Raw genomic sequence first — 16,457 nt, 5'->3', positions numbered from 1 at the left:
TTCTGAAGGAGGACTGTTGTTAGTTTAAAAGACTGTTGCTACTTCAAAAGGCAGATTGTTGCTAGTTCAGTAGGAAGACTGTTGCTAGTTCAGAAGGAAGATTGTTGCTAGTTCAGAAGGAATACTGTTGCTAGTTCAGACGGACAACTGTTCCTTATTCTGAAGGAAGAATGTTGCTTGTTTATTAGGAAGACTGTTGCTTGTTCAGAAGGAAGACTGTTGATAGTTCTATAGGAAGACTGTTGCTAGTTCAGAAGGAAAGACTATTGCTTGTTCAGAATGAAACCTGTTGCTAGTTTTGAAGGAAAACTGTTGCTAGTTCAGGAGGAAGACTGTTGCGAGTTAAAAAGGAAGACTGTTGCTAGGTGAGGAAGAAGACTGTTGCTAGTTCTGGAGGAAGACTGTTTCTAGTTCAGAAAGAAGACTTTTTCTAGTTCAGGAGGAAGGCAGTTGCTAGTTCAAAAGGAAAACTGTTGCTAGTTTAGAAGGAAAACTGTTCCTAGTTCAGGATGATGACTGTTGCTAGTTAAGAAGGAAGAATGTTGCTAGTTCAGAAAGAAGGCTGTTGTTGGTTCAGGAGGAAGACTGTTTCTAGTTCAGAAAGAAGACTATTGCTAGTTCAGAAGGAAGACTGTTGCTAGTTCAGAAGGAAAACTGTTGCTAGTTTAGAAGGAAAACTGTTCCTAGTTCAGGAGGAAGACTGTTGCTAGTTCTGATGGAAGACTGTTGCTAGTTCAGACGGACACCGGTTGCTAGTTCAGAAGAAAGAATTTTGCTAGTTCAGAAGGAAGACTGTTGCTAGTTCAGAAGAAAGAATTTTGCTAGTTCAGAAGGAAGATTGTTCCTAGTTCAAAAGGAAGACGTGCTAGTTTAGAGGGAAGACTCGCTAGTTCTGAAGGAGACTGCTGCAAATTTAGAAGGAAGACTGATGCTAGCTCAGAAGGAAGATTTGCTTGTTCAGATGGAAAACTTGCTTGATCATGAGGAAGTCTGTTGCTAGTTCAGATGGAAGACTGTTGATAGTTCAGAAAGAAGACTGTTGCTTGTTCATGAGGATGACTGTTGCTAGTTCTGAATGAGGACTGTTGGTAGTTTAAAAGACTGTTGCTACTTCAAAAGGAAGATTATTGATAGTTCTGAAGGAAGGCTTTTAATAGTTCTCAAGGAAGAATGTCGCTAGTTATGGAGGAAGACAGTTGCTAGTTAAGAAGAAAGATTGTTGCCAGTTTTGAAGGAAGACTTGCTAGTTTAGAGGGAAGATTCGCAAGTTCTGAAGGAAGACTGTTGCTAGTTCAGAAGGAAGACTGTTGAGAGTTCTGAAGGAAGACTGTTGCTAGTTTAGAAGGAAGTCTGTTGATAGTTTTGAAGGAAGGCTGTTGCTAGTTCAGACGAACAACTTTTGTTAGTTCTGATGGAAGAATGTTGCTAGTTCAGAAGGAAGACTGTTGTTAGTTCAGAAGAAAGATTGTTGCTAGTTCAGAATGAAGACTTACTAGTTTAGAACGTAGACTCGCTAGTTCTGAAGGAAGACTCTTGCTAGTTCAGAAGGAAGAATGATGCTAGTTCAGAAGGCAGATTTGCTAGTTCAGATAGAAGAATTGCTTGATGTAATGGAAGACTGCTGCTACTTCAGATGGAAGACTGTTGCTAATTCAGAAAGAAGACTGTTGCTTGTTCAGGAGAAAGACTGTTGCTAGTTCTGAAGGAAGACTGTTGCAAGTTCAGACGGACAACTGTTTCTTGTTCTGAAGGAAGAATGTTGCTAGTTTAGTAGAAAGACTGTTTCTAGTTCAGAATAAGACTGTTGATAGTTCTAAAGGAAGACTGTTGCTAGGTCAAAAGGAAAGATTATTGCTTGTTCAGAATGAAACCTGTTGCTAGTTTAGAAGGAAAACTGTTGCTAGTTCAGTAGGAAAACTGTTGCGAGTATAGAAGGAAGACTGTTGCTAGCTGAGGAAGAAGACTGTTGCTAGTTATGGAGGAAGACTGTTTCTAGTTCAGAAAGAAGCCTATTGCTAGTTCAGGAGGAAGACTGTTTCTAGTTCAGAAGGAAAACTGTTGATAGTTTAGAAGGAAAACTGTTCCTATTTCAGGAGGAAGACTTTTGCTAGTTCAGAAGGAAGAATGTTGCTAGTTCAGAAAGAAGGCTGTTATTGGTTCAGGAGGAAGACTGTTTCTAGTTCAGAAAGAAGACTATTGCTAGTTCAGGTGGAAGACTGATGCTAGTTCAGAAGGAAAATTGTTGCTAGTTTAGAAGGAAAACTGTTCCTAGTTCAGGAGGAAAACTGTTGCTAGTTCTGAAGGAAGACTGTTGCTAGTTCAGACGAACACCGGTTGCTAGTTCTGAAGAAAGAATTTTGCTAGCTCAGAAGGAAGACTGTTGCTAGTTCAGAAGAATGATTGTTGCTAGTTCAGAAAGAAGACTTGCTTGTTTAGCACGAAGACTCGCTAGTTCTGAAGGAAGACTTTTGCTAGTTCAGACGGACACCGGTTGCTAGTTCTGAAGAAAGAATTTTGCTACCTCAGAAGGAAGACTGTTGCTAGTTCAGAAGAAAGATTGTTGCTAGTTCAGAAAGAAGACTTGTGAGTTTAGAGCGAAGACTCTCTAGTTCTGATGGAAGACTTGCTATTTCAGACGGAAGAATGTTGCCAGTTCAGGATGAAGACTTTTGCTAGTTCAGAAGAAAGATTGTTGCTAGTTTAGAAGGAAAACTTGCTAGTTTAGACGGAAGACTCGATAGTTCTGAAGAAAGACTTGCTAGTTCAGAGGGATGAATTGCTAGTTCTGAAGGTAGACTGTTGCTAGTTCAGATGGAAGACTGTTGATAGTTCTGGAGGAAGATTTGCTTGTTCAGAAGGAAGACTTTTGCTAGTTCAGGAAGTAGACTGTTGCTAGTTCAGGAGGAAGACTTTTGTGAGTTTAGAAGGAAGTCTGTTGCTAGTTCTGAAGGAAGACTGTTGCTAGTTCTGAAGGAAGATTATTGATAGTTCTGAAGGACTCATGTTGCCAGTTCTTAAGGAAGAATGTCCCTAATTATGGAGGAAGACAGTTACTAGTTCAGAACAAAGATTGTTGCTAGTTTAGAAGGAAGACTTGCTAGTTTAGAGGGAAGATTCGCTAGTTTTGAAGGAAGACTGTTGCTAGTTCAGAAGGAAGACTGTTGAGAGTCCTGAAGGAAGACTGTTGCTAGTTTAGAAGGAAGACTGTTGACAGTTCTGAAGGAAGGCTGTTGCTAGTTCAGAGGGAGGCCTATTGCTAGTTTAGAAGACTGTTGGTACTTCGAAAGGAAGACTGTTGCTACTTCAAAAGGAAGACTGTTGCTAGTTCAGAAGGAAGACTGTCGCTAGATCAGAAGGAAGATTGTTGCTAGTTCAGAGGGAAGACTGTTGCTATTTCAGAAGTAAGATTGTTGCTAGGTCAGAAAAAAACTTGCTAGGTCAGAAAAAAGAATGTTGCAAGTTCAGAAGGAAATCTATTGCTAGTTTAGAAGGAACACAGTTGCTAGTTCAGGAGAAAGACTGTTTCGAGTTTAAAAAGAAGACTGTTGCTAATTTTACAGGAACAATGTTTCGAATTTGAAAGGAAGACGGGTGCTATTTAAGAAGGAAGACTGTTAATTGTTCTACAGGAAGTTTGTTGCTTGTTCAGAAGGAAGAATGTTGCTCGTTCTGAAGGAAGATTGATGCTAGTTCAGAAGGAAAAAAGTTGCTAGTTTAGGAGGAAGACTGTTGCGAGCTTAGAAGGAAGACTGGTGCTAGTTCTGAAGGAAGACTGTTGCTAGTTCAGAAGGAAAACTGTTGCTAGTTCAGAAGGAAAACTGTTGCTAGTTCAAAAGGAAGACTGTTGCTCGTTCTATAGGAAGACTGTTGCGAGCTTAGAAATAAGACTGTTGCTAGTTCGGAAGTAAGACTGTTCCTAGTTCAGAAGGAAAACTGTTGCTAGTTTAGAAGCAAGAATGTCGGTAGTTCTGAAGGAAGACTTGCTAGTTCTAATGGAAGACCTGTTGCTAGTTCTAAAGGAAGACCTGTTGCTAGTTCTAAAGGAAGACCTGTTGCTAGTTCAGGAGGAAGACTGTTGCTATTTCAGAGGGAAAATTGTTGCTAGTTTAGAAGGAAAACTGTTCCTAGTTCAGGAGGAAGGCAGTTGCTAGTTCAGAAGGAAGATTGTTGCTAGTTCAGAAAGAAGACTTTCTAGCTTAGAACGAAGACTCGCTAGTTCTGAAGGAAGACTCTTGCTAGTTCAACAGGAAGACTTGCTATTTCAGAGGGAAGACTCGCTAGTTCTGAAGGAGACTGTTGCTAGTTTAGAAGGAAGACTGATGCTAGTTGAGAAGGAAGACTTGCTTGTTCAGAAGGAAGAATTGCTTGACCTTAAGGAACACTGTTGCCAGTTCAGATGGATGACTGTTGCTAGTACAGAAAGAAGACTGTTGCTTGTTCATGAGGAAGACTGTTGCTAGTTCTGAAGGAGGACTGTTGTTAGTTTAAAAGGCTGTTGCTACTTCAAAAGGAAGACTGTTGCTACATCAAAAGGAAGACTGTTGCTAGTTCAGAAGGAAGACTATTGCTAGTTCAGAAGGAAGATTGTTGCTAGTTCAGGAGGAAGACTGTTGCTATTTAAGAAGGAAGCCTCTTGCTATTTCTACAGGAAGACATTTGCTATTTCTACAGGAAGACTGTTGCTATTTCTACAGGAAGACTGTTGCTATTTAAGAAGGAAGACTGTTGCTAGTTCTAGAGGAAGACTGTGGCTAGTTCAGGAAGAAGACTGTTGTTCGTTCTGAACGAAGATTGTTGCTAGTTCAGAAGAAAGAATGTTGCTAGTTTAGGAGGAAAACTGTTGCGAGCTTAGAAAGAAGACTGGTGCTAGTTCTGAAGGAAGACTTTTCCTAGTTCAAAAGGAAAACTGTTGCTAGTTCAAAAGGAAAACTATTGTTATTTCTAAAGGAAAACCTGTTGCTAGTTCAGAAGGAAGATTGTTGCTAGTTTTGAAGGAAGACTGTTGCTAGTTCAGACGGACACCGGTTGATAGTTCTTAAGAAAGAGTTCTCTAGTTCAGAAGGAAGACTGTTGCTAGTTCAGAAGAAAGATTGTTGCTAGTTCAGAAAGAATACTTGCTAGTTTAGAACGAAGTCTCGCTAGTTCTGAAGGAAGACTCTTGATAGTTCAGAAGGAAGACTTGCTAGTTTAAAGGGAAGACTTGCTAGTTCTGAAGGAGACTGTTGTTAATTTAGAAGGAAGACTGATTCTAGTTCAGAAGGAAGACTTCCTTGTTCAGATGGAAGAATTGCTTGATCTTTATGAAGTCTGTTGCTAGTTCAGATGGAAGACTGTTGTTAGTTTAGAAGCCTGTTGCTACTTCAAAAGGAAGACTGTTGCTAGTTCAGAAGGAAGACTCTTGCTAGTTCAGAAGGAAGATTGTTTCTAGTTCAGAACGAAGACTGTTGCTAGTTCTGAAGGAAGACTATTGATAGTTCAGACCTACAACTGTTCCTTGTTCTGAAGGAAGAATGTTGCTAGTTTAGTAGGAAGACTGTTGCTAGTTCAGAAGGAAGACTGTTGATAGTTCTATAGGAAGACTGTTGCTAGTTCAGAAGGAAAGACTATTGCTGGTTCAGAATGAAACCTGTTGCTAGTTTAGAAGGAAAATTGTTGCTAGTTCAGGAAGAAGACTGTTGCGAGTTTAGTAGGAAGACTGTTGCTAGGTGAGGAAGAAGACTGTTGCTAGTTCTGGAGGAAGACTGTTTCTAGTTCAGAAAGAAGACTATTGCTAGTTCAGGAGGAAGACTGTTGCTAGATCAGAAGGAAGAATGTTGCTAGTTCAGAAAGAAGGTTGTTGTTGGTTCAGGAGGAAGACTGTTTCTAGTTCAGAAAGACGACTATTGCTAGTTCACTAGGAAGACTGTTGCTAGATCAGAAGCAAAAATGTTGCTAGTTTAGAAGGAAAACTGTTCCTAGTTCACGAGGAAGACTGTTGCTAGTTCTGAAGGAGGACTGTTGTTAGTTTAGAAGACTGTTGCTACTTCAAAAGGAAGACTGTTGCTAGTACAGAAGGAAGACTGTTGCTAGTTCAGAAAGAAGACTGTTGCTTGTTCATGAGGAAGACTGTTGCTAGTTCTGAAGGACTTGCTTGTTCAGATGGAAGAATTGCTGGATTTTAAGGAAGTCTGTTGCTAGTTCAGATGGAAGACTGTTGCTAGTTCAGAAAAAAGACTGTTGCTTGTTCATGAGGAAGACTGTTGCTAGTTCTGAAGGAAGAGTGTAGCTAGTTCAGGAGGAAGACTGTTTCTAGTTCAAAAGAAAGATTGTTGCTAGTTTAGGATGGAAACCTGCTAGTGTAGACGGAAGACTCAATAGTTTTGAAGGAAGACTGTTGCTAGTTCAGAGGGAAGACTGATGCTAGTTCAGAAGGAAGACTTGCTAGTTCAGATGGATGAATTGCTAGTTCAGAAGGAAGATTGTTGTTAGTTCAGGAGGAAGATTGTTGCTTGTGCAGGAGGAAACCTGTTGATTGTTCAGAAGGAAACCTATTGCTAGTTTAGAAGGAAAACTGTTGCTAGTTCAGGAGGAAGACTGTTGCGAGTTCAGAAGGAAGACTGTTACTAGGTGAGGAAGAAGACTGTTGCTCGTTCTGGAGGAAGACTGTTTCTAGTTCAGAAAGAAGACTATTGCTAGTTCAGGAGGAAGACTGTTGCTAGTTCAGATGGAAAACTGTTGCTAGTTTAGAAGAAAAACTGTTCCTAGTTCAGGAGGATGACTGTTGTTAGTTCAGAAGGAAGACTGTTGCTAGTTCAGAAGAAAGACTGTTGCTAGTTCAGGAGGAGACCTGTTGTTAGTTTAGATGAAAAACTGTTGCTAGTTCAAAAGGAAGACAGTTGCTAGTTCAGAAGGAAGATTGTTGCTAGTTCAGAAGAAAGACTGTTGCTAGTTCAGAAAGAAGACTGTTGCTAGTTCAAAAGAAAGACTGTTGCTTGTTCTGGAGGAAGACTGTTGCAAGTATAGAAGGAAGATTATTGCTACTTCAGGATTAAGACAGTGACCAGATAAGAAGGAAAACTGTTGCTAGTTTAGAAGGAAAACTGTTGCTAGTTAAGAAGGAAGACTGTTGCTAGTATAGAAGGAAGATTATTGCTAGTTCAGAAAGAAGGCTGTAGTTGGTTCAGGAGGAAGACTATTGCTAGTTCAGACGGACATCTTTTGCTAGTTCTGAAGAAAGAATGTTGTTAGTTCAGAATAAGACTGTTGCTATTTCAGAAGGAAGACTTGCTAGTTTAGAACGAAGACTCACTAGTTCTGAAGGAAGACTTGCTAGTTTAGAACGAAGACTCACTAGTTCTGAAGGCAGACTCTTGCTAGTTCAGAAGGAATACTGATGCTAGTTCAGATTGCAGACTTGCTAGTTCATAAGGAAGAATTGCTTGTTCTGAAGGAAGATTGTTGCTACCTCAGATGGAAGACAGTTGCTAATTCAGAAAGAAGACTGTTGCTTGTTCAGGAGGAAGACTGTTGCTAGTTCTGAAGAAAGACTGTTGCTATTTCAGAAGGAAAACTTTTGCTAGTTTAGAAGGAAAACTGTTGCTAGTTAAGAAGGAAGAATGTTGCTAGTTCAGGGAGACGGCTGTTGTTGGTTCAGGAAGAAGACTATTGCTAGTTCTGAAGGAAGACTGTTGCTAGTTCAGACGGACAACTATTGCTAGTTCTGATGAAAGAATGTTGCTAGTTCAGAAGGAAGACTGTTGCTAGTTCAGAAGAAAGATTGTTGCTAGTTCAAAAGGAAGACATGCTAGTTTAGAACGTAGACTCGCTAGTTTTGAAGGAAGACTCTTGCTAGTTCAGAAGGAAGACTGATGCTAGTTTAGAAGGCAGACTTGCTAGTTCAGAAGGAAAAATTGCTTGTTTTGAAGGAAAATTGTTTCTACTGCAGATAGAAGAGTGTTGCTAATTCAGAAAGAAGACTGTTGCTTGTTCAGGAGGAAGACTGTTGCTAGTTCTGAAGGAAGACCGTTGCAAGTTCAGACGGACAACTGTTCCTCGTTCTGAAGGAAGAATGTTCCTAGTTCAGTAGGAAGACTGTTGCTACTTCAGAAGAAAGATGGTTGATAGTTCTAAAGGAAGACTGTTGCTAGTTCAGAAGGAAAGACTATTGCTTGTCAGAAGGAAAACTGTTGCTAGTTCAGGAATATGGCTGTTGCGAGTTTAGAAGGAAGACTGTTGCTAGGTGAGGAAGAAGACTGTTGCTAGTTCTGGAGGAAGACTGTTTCTAGTTCAGATGGAAAACTGTTGCTAGTTCAGAAGGAAGAATGTTGCTAGTTCCGGAGGAGACCTGTTGCTAGTTTAGATGAAAAACTGTTGCTAGTTCAGAAGGAAGACTGTTGCTATTTCTGAAGGAAGATTGTTGCTAGTTCAGAAGGAAGACTGTTGTTAGTACAGAAGGAAGACTGTTTCTAGTTCAAAAGAAAGACTGTTGCTTATTCTGGAGGAAGACTGTTGCTAGTATAGAAGGAAGATTATTGCTAGTTCAGAGAGAAGGCTGTAGTTGGTTCAGGAGGAAGACTATTGCTAGTTCAGACGGACATTTTTTGCTAGTTCTGAAGAAAGAATGTTGTTAGTTCAGAATAAGACTGTTGCTAGTTCAGAGGAAAGATTGTTGCTAGTTCAGAAGGAAGACTTGCTAGTTTAGAACGAAGACTCACTAGTTCTGAAGGCAGACTCTTGCTAGTTCTGAAGGAAGAATTGCTTGTTCTGAAGGAAGATTGTTGCTACCTCAGATGGAAGGCGGTTGCTAATTCAGAAAGAAGACTGTTGCTTGTTCAGGAGGAAGACTGTTGCTAGTTCAGAGGGAAGACTGATGCTAGTTCAGAAGGAAGCCTTGCTAGTTCATATGGATGAATTGCTAGTTCAAAAGGAAGATTGTTGTTAGTTAAGGAGGAAGATTGTTGCTTGTTCAGGAGGAAACCTGTTGATTGTTCAGAAGGAAACCTATTGCTAGTTTAGAAGGAAAACTGTTGCTAGTTCAGGAGGAAGACTGTTGCGAGTTCAGAAGGAAGACTGTTGCTAGGTGAGGAAGAAGACTGTTGCTCGTTCTGGAGGAAGACTGTTTCTAGTTCAGAAAGAAGACTATTGCTAGTTCAGGAGGAAGACTGTTGCTAGTTCAGATGGAAAACTGTTGCTAGTTTAGAAGAAAAACTGTTCCTAGTTCAGGAGGAAGACTGTTGTTAGTTCAGAAGGAAGACTGTTGCTAGTTCAGAAGAAAGACTGTTGCTAGTTCAGGAGGAGACCTGTTGTTAGTTTAGATGAAAAACTGTTGCTAGTTCAAAAGGAAGACAGTTGCTAGTTCAGAAGGAAGATTGTTGCTAGTTCAGAAGAAAGACTGTTGCTAGTTCAGAAAGAAGACTGTTGCTAGTTCAAAAGAAAAACTGTTGCTTGTTCTGGAGGAAGACTGTTGCAAGTATAGAAGGAAGATTATTGCTACTTCAGGAGGAAGACAGTGACCAGATAAGAAGGAAAACTGTTGCTAGTTTAGAAGGAAAACTGTTGCTAGTTAAGAAGGAAGACTGTTGCTAGTATAGAAGGAAGATTATTACTAGTTCAGAAAGAAGGCTGTAGTTGGTTCAGGAGGAAGACTATTGCTAGTTCAGACGGACATCTTTTGCTAGTTCTGAAGAAAGAATGTTGTTAGTTCAGAATAAGACTGTTGCTATTTCAGAAGGAAGACTTGCTAGTTTAGAACGAAGACTCACTAGTTCTGAAGGAAGACTTGCTAGTTTAGAACGAAGACTCACTAGTTCTGAAGGCAGACTCTTGCTAGTTCAGAAGGAATACTGATGCTAGTTCAGATTGCAGACTTGCTAGTTCATAAGGAAGAATTGCTTGTTCTGAAGGAAGATTGTTGCTACCTCAGATGGAAGACAGTTGCTAATTCAGAAAGAAGACTGTTGCTTGTTCAGGAGGAAGACTGTTGCTAGTTCTGAAGAAAGACTGTTGCTATTTCAGAAGGAAAACTTTTTCTAGTTTAGAAGGAAAACTGTTGCTAGTTAAGAAGGAAGACTGTTGCTAGATCAGAAGGAAGAATGTTGCTAGTTCAGGGAGACGGCTGTTGTTGGTTCAGGAAGAAGACTATTGCTAGTTCTGAAGGAAGACTGTTGCTAGTTCAGACGGACAACTGTTGCTAGTTCTGATGAAAGAATGTTGCTAGTTCAGAAGGAAGACTGTTGCTAGTTCAGAAGAAAGATTGTTGCTAGTTCAAAAGGAAGACATGCTAGTTTAGAACGTAGACTCGCTAGTTTTGAAGGAAGACTCTTGCTAGTTCAGAAGGAAGACTGATGCTAGTTCTGAAGGAAGACTCTTGCTAGTTCAGAAGGAAGACTGATGCTAGTTTAGAAGGCAGACTTGCTAGTTCAGAAGGAAAAATTGCTTGTTGTGAAGGAAAATTGTTTCTACTTCAGATAGAAGAGTGTTGCTAATTCAGAAAGAAGACTGTTGCTTGTTCAGGAGGAAGACTGTTGCTAGTTCTGAAGGAAGACCGTTGCAAGTTCAGACGGACAACTGTTCCTCGTTCTGAAGGAAGAATGTTCCTAGTTCAGTAGGAAGACTGTTGCTACTTCAGAAGAAAGACTGTTGATAGTTCTAAAGGAAGACTGTTGCTAGTTCAGAAGGAAAGACTATTGCTTGTCAGAAGGAAAACTGTTGCTAGTTCAGGAAGATGGTTGTTGCCAGTTTAGAAGGAAGACTGTTGCTAGGTGAGGAAGAAGACTGTTGCTAGTTCTGGAGGAAGACTGTTTCTAGTTCAGATGGAAAACTGTTGCTAGTTCAGAAGGAAGAATGTTGCTAGTTCCGGAGGAGACCTGTTGCTAGTTTAGATGAAAAACTGTTGCTAGTTCAGAAGGAAGACTGTTGCTATTTCTGAAGGAAGATTGTTTCTAGTTCAAAAGAAAGACTGTTGCTTATTCTTGAGGAAGACTGTTGCTAGTATAGAAGGAAGATTATTGCTAGTTCTGAGAGAAGGCTGTAGTTGGTTCAGGAGGAAGACTATTGCTAGTTCAGACGGACATTTTTTGCTAGTTCTGAAGAAAGAATGTTGTTAGTTCAGAATAAAACTGTTGCTAGTTCAGAGGAAAGATTGTTGCTAGTTCAGAAAGAAGACTTGCTAGTTTAGAACCAAGACTCGCAAGTTCTGAAGGAAGACTCCTGCTAGTTCAGAAGGAAGACGTGCTAGTTTTGAGGGAAGACTCACTAGTTCTGAAGGAAACTGTTGCTAGTTTAGAAAGAAGACTGGTGCTAGTTCAGAAAGAAGACAGTTGCTTGTTCTTGAGGAAGACTGTTGCTAGTTCTGAAGGAGGACTGATGCTAGTTTAGAAGACTGTTGCTAGTTCAGAGGGAAGACTGTTCCTTGTTCAGTAGGAAGAATGTTGCAAGTTCAGAGGGCAGACTTGCTTGATCAGAAGAAAGATTGTTGCTAGGTCAGAAAAAAGACTTGCTAGGTCAGAAAAAAGACTGCTGCTAGTTCAGAAGGAAACCTATTGCTGGTTTAGAAGGAAAACTGTTGCTAGTTCTACAGGAAGACTGTTGCTTGTTCTACAGGAAGACTGTTGCTAGTTCTACAGGAAGACTGTTGCTAGTTCTACAGGAAGACTGTTGCTAGTTCTGGAGGAAGACTGTTGCTAGTTCTGAATGAATACTGTTTCGAGTTTAAAAAGAATACTGTTGATATTTGAGAATGAAAACTGTTGCTAGTTCAGAAGGAAGACGGTTGCTAGTTCAGGAAGTAGAGCGTTGCTAGTTCAGGAGAAAGACTGTTGGGAGTTAAGAAGGAAGTCTGTTGCTAGTTCTGAAGGAAGACTGTTGCTAGTTCTGAAGGAAGACTTTTGCTCGTTTAGAAGGAAGACTTGCTCGTTCAGAAGGAAGAACTGTTAGTTCTGAATGAAGACTGTTGCTAGTTCAGATGGAAGATTGTTGCTAGTTCAGAAGGAAAACTGTAGCTAGTTGAGCATGAAGACTGTTGCTACTTCTATGGGAAGACTGTTGCGAGATTAGAAGGTAGACTGGTGCTAGTTCTGAAGGAAGACTGTTGCTAGTTCAGAAGGAAAACTGTTGCTAGTTCAGAAGGAAGACTATTGCTAGTTCAGAAGGAAGACTATTGCTATTTCTATTGGAAGACTGTTGCGAGCTTAGAAGGAAGACTGTTGCTAGTTCAGAGGGAAGACTATTGCTAGTTCTGAATGAAGACCTGCTAGTTCATAAGGAAGACTATTGTTATTTCTAAAGGAAAACCTGTTGCTAGTTCAGGAAGAAGATTGTGGCGAGTTTAGACGGAAGACGGTTGCTCGTTAAGCAAGAAGGCTGTGGTTGGTATAGGAGGAAGACTATTTCTTGTTAAGAAAGAAGGCTGTTGTTGGTTCAGGAAGAAGACTGTTGCTAGTTCTGAAGGAAGAATGTTGCTAGTTCAGGAGGAAGAATGTTGCTAGTTCAGAAGAAAAATTGTTGCTTGTTCAGAAGAAATACTTACTAGTTTATTGGGAAGACTCGCTAGTTCTGAAGGAAGACTGTTGCTAGTTCAGAAGGAAGACTATTGATAGTTCAGATGGAAGACTGTTACTAGTTCAGACAGAAAATTGTTGCTGGTTCAGGAGGAAGATTGTTGCTAGTTCTGAAGAAGGACTGTTGCTAGTTCAGAAGACTGTTGCTAGTTCAAAAGGGTGACTGGTGCTAGTTAAGACGGACACCGGTTGCTAGTTCTGAAGAAAGAATTTTCCTAGTTCAAAAGGAAGACTGTTGATAGTTCCGAAGAAAGATTGTTGCTAGTTCTGAAGGAAGAATGTTGCTAGTTCAGGTGGAAGCCCGTTGCTAGTTTAGAAGGAAGACTGATGATAGTTCAGAAGGAAGACTAGCTTGTTCAGAAGGACGAATTGCTTGATCTTAAGGAAGACTGTTGCTAGTTCAGATGGAAGACTTGCTAATTCAGACGGACAACTATTGCTAGTTCTGATGAAAGAATGTTGCTAGTTCAGAAGGAAGACTGTTGCTAGTTCAGAAGAAAGATTGTTGCTAGTTCAGAAGGAAGACTTGCTAGTTTAAAACGTAGACTCGCTAGTTCTGAAGGAAGACTCTTGCTAGTTCAGAAGGAAGACTGATGCTAGTTCAGAAGGCAGAATTGCTTGTTGTGAAGGAAGAATTGCTTGTTGTGACGGAAGATTGTTGCTACTTCAGATAGAAGAGTGTTGCTAATTCAGAAAGAAGACTGTTGGTTGTTCAGGAGGAAGACGGTTGCTAGTTCTGAAGGAAGTCTGTTGCTAGTTCAGGCTGTCAACTGTTCCTCGTTCTGAATTAAGAATGTTGCTAGTTCAGTAGGAAGACTGTTACTAGTTTAGAAGGAAGACTGTTGATAGTTCTAAAGGAAAACAGTTGCTAGGTCAGATGAAAGGACTATTGCTTGTTCAGAAGGAAGACTGTTGCGAGTTTAGAAGGAAGACTGTTGCTAGGTGAGGAAGAAGACTGTTGCTAGTTCTGGAGGAAGACTGTTTCTAGTTCAGAAAGAAGACTATTGCTAGTTCAGGAGGAAGACTGTTGATAGTTGAGAAGGAAGACTGTTGATAGTTCTAAAGGAAGACTGTTGCTAGTTCAGAAGGAAAGACTATTTCTTGTTCAGAAGGAAACCTGTTGCTAGTTTAGAAGGAAAACTGTTGCTAATTCAGGAGGAAGACTGTTGCTAGGTAAGGAAGAAGACTGTTGCTAGTTCTGGAGGAAGACTGTTTCTAGTTCAGAAAGAAGACTATTGCTAGTTCAGGAGGAAGACTGTTGCTAGTTCAGAAGGAAAACTGCTGCTAGTTTATAAGGAAAACTGTTCCTAGTTCAGGAGTAAGACTGTAGCTAGTTCCGAAGGAAGAATATTGCTAGTTCAGAAAGAAGGCTGTTGTTGGTTCACGAGGAAGACTGTTGCTAGTTCTGAAGGAAGACTATTGCTAGTTCAGACGGACACCGGTTGCTAGTTCTGAAGAAATAATTTTGCTGGTTCAGAAGGAAAACTGTTGCTAGTTCAGAAGGAAGACTTGCTAGTTTAGAGGGAAGACTCGCTAGTTCTGAATGAGACTGTTGCAAGTTTAGAAAGAAGACTGATGCTAGTTGAGAAGGAAGACTTCCTTGTTCAGAAGTAAGAATTGCTTGATCTTAAGCAAAACTGTTGCAAGTTCAGAAGGAAAACTGTTGCTAGTTCAGAAGGAAAACTGTTGCTAGTTCAAAAGGAAGACTGTTGCTCGTTCTATAGGAAGACTGTTGCGAGCTTAGAAATTAGACTGTTGCTAGTTCCGAAGTAAGACTGTTGCTAGTTCAGTAGGAAAACTGTTGCTAGTTTAGAAGCAAGAATGTCGGTAGTTCTGAAGGAAGACTTGCTAGTTCTAATGGAAGACCTGTTGCTAGTTTTAAAGGAAGACCTGTTGCTAGTTCTAAAGGAAGACCTGTTGCTAGTTCAGGAGGAAGACTGTTGCTGTTTCAGAGGGAAAATTGTTTCTAGTTTAGAAGGAAAACTGTTCCTAGTTCAGGAGGAAGGCAGTTGCTAGTTCAGAAGGAAGATTGTTGCTAGTTCAGAAAGAAGACTTTCTAGTTTAGAACGAAGACTCGCTAGTTCTGAAGGAAGACTCTTGCTAGTTCAACAGGAAGACTTGCTAGTTCAGAGGGAAGACTCGCAAGTTCTGAAGGAGACTGTTGCTAGTTTAGAAGGAAGACTGATGCTAGTTGAGAAGGAAGACTTGCTTGTTCAGAAGGAAGAATTGCTTGACCTTAAGGAAGACTGTTGCCAGTTCAGATGGATGACTGTTGCTACTTCAAAAGGAAGACTGTTGCTACATCAAAAGGAAGACTGTTGCTAGTTCAGAAGGAAGACTATTGCTAGTTCAGAAGGAAGATTGTTGCTAGTTCAGAAGGAAGACTGTTGGAAGTTCTGAAGGAAGATTGTTGCTAGTTAAGACGGACGCCGGTTGCTAGTTCTGAAGAAAGAATTTTGCTAGTTCAAAAGGAAGACTGTTGCTAGTTCAGAAGGAAGACTGATGCTAGTTCAGAAGGAAGACTTGCTTGTTCAGATGGATGAATGGCTAGTTCAGGAGGAAGACTGTTGTTAGTTCAGTAGGAAGACTGTTGCTAGTTCAGAAGGATGACTGTTGATAGTTCAGAAGGAAGACTGTTGCTAGTTCAGGAGGATCCTGTTGCTAGTTTAAATAGAAAACTGTTGCTAGTTCAGAAGGAAGACTGTTGCTAGTTCAGAAGGCAGATTGTTGCTAGTTCAGAAGGAAGACTGTTGTTAGTTTAGATGGAAGACTGTTGCTAGTTCAAAAGAAAGACTGTTGCTTGTTCAGAAGGAAGATTATTGCTATTTCAGGAGGAAGACTGTTGCTGGATCAGAAGGAAAACTGTTGCTAGTTTAGAAGGAAAACTGTTGCTAGTTTAGAAGGAAAACTGTTGCTAGTTAAGAAGGAAGACTGTTGCTAGTTCAGAAGGAAAAATGTTGCTAGTTCAGAGAGATGGCTGTTGTTGGTTCAGGAAGAAGACTATTGCTAGTTCTAAAGGAAGACTGTTGCTAGTTCAGACGGACAACTATTGCTAGTTCTGATGAAAGAATGTTGCTAGTTCAGAAGGAAGACTGTTGCTAGTTCAGAAGAAAGATTGTTGCTAGTTCAGAATGAAGACGTGCTAGTTTAGAAGGTAGACTCACTAGTTCTGAAGGAAGACTCTTGCTAGTTCAGAAGGAAGACTGATGTTAGTTCAGAAGGCAGACTTGCTAGTTCAGAAGGAAGAATTGCTTGTTGTGATGGAAGATTGTTGCTACTTCAGATGGAAGTGTTGCTAATTCAGAAAGAAGACTGTTGCTTGTTCAGGAGGAAGACTGTTGCTAGTTCTGAAGGAAGACTGTTGCTAGTTCAGACGGACAACTGTTCCTCGTTCTTAAGGAAGAATGTTGCTGGTTCAGTAGGAAAACTGTTGATAGTTCTTAAGGAAGACTGTTGCTAGTTCAGAGCGAAAGACTATTTCTTCTTCAGAAGGAAACCTGTTGCTTGTTTAGATGGAAAACTGTTGATAGTTCAGGAAAAAGACTGTTGCGAGTTTAGAAGAAAACCTGTTGCTAGGAGAGGAAGAATACTGTTACTAGTTCTGGAGGAAGACTCTTTCTTGTTCAGCAAGAAGACTATTGCTAGTGCAGGAGGAAGACTGTTGCTAGTTCAGAAGGAAAACTGTTGCTAGTTTAGAAGGAATCTGTTCCTAGTTCAGGAGGAAGACTGTTGCTAGTTTAGAAGGAAGACTGTTGATAGTTCTGAATGAAGGCTGTTGCTAGTTCAGAAGGAGGACTGTTGTAAGTTTAGAAGACTGTTGCTAGTTTAGAAGACTGTTGTTACTTCAAAAGAAAGACTGTTGCTACATCAAAAGAAAGTCTGTTGCTAGTTCAGAAGGAAGACTGTTGCTAGGTCAGAAAA

The sequence above is a fragment of the Procambarus clarkii genome, chromosome 46 (genome assembly GCF_040958095.1).
Source record: "Procambarus clarkii isolate CNS0578487 chromosome 46, FALCON_Pclarkii_2.0, whole genome shotgun sequence".
NCBI classification, from domain to species: Eukaryota; Metazoa; Arthropoda; class Malacostraca; order Decapoda; family Cambaridae; genus Procambarus; species Procambarus clarkii.
This window is presented reverse-complemented; position numbering follows the sequence as displayed.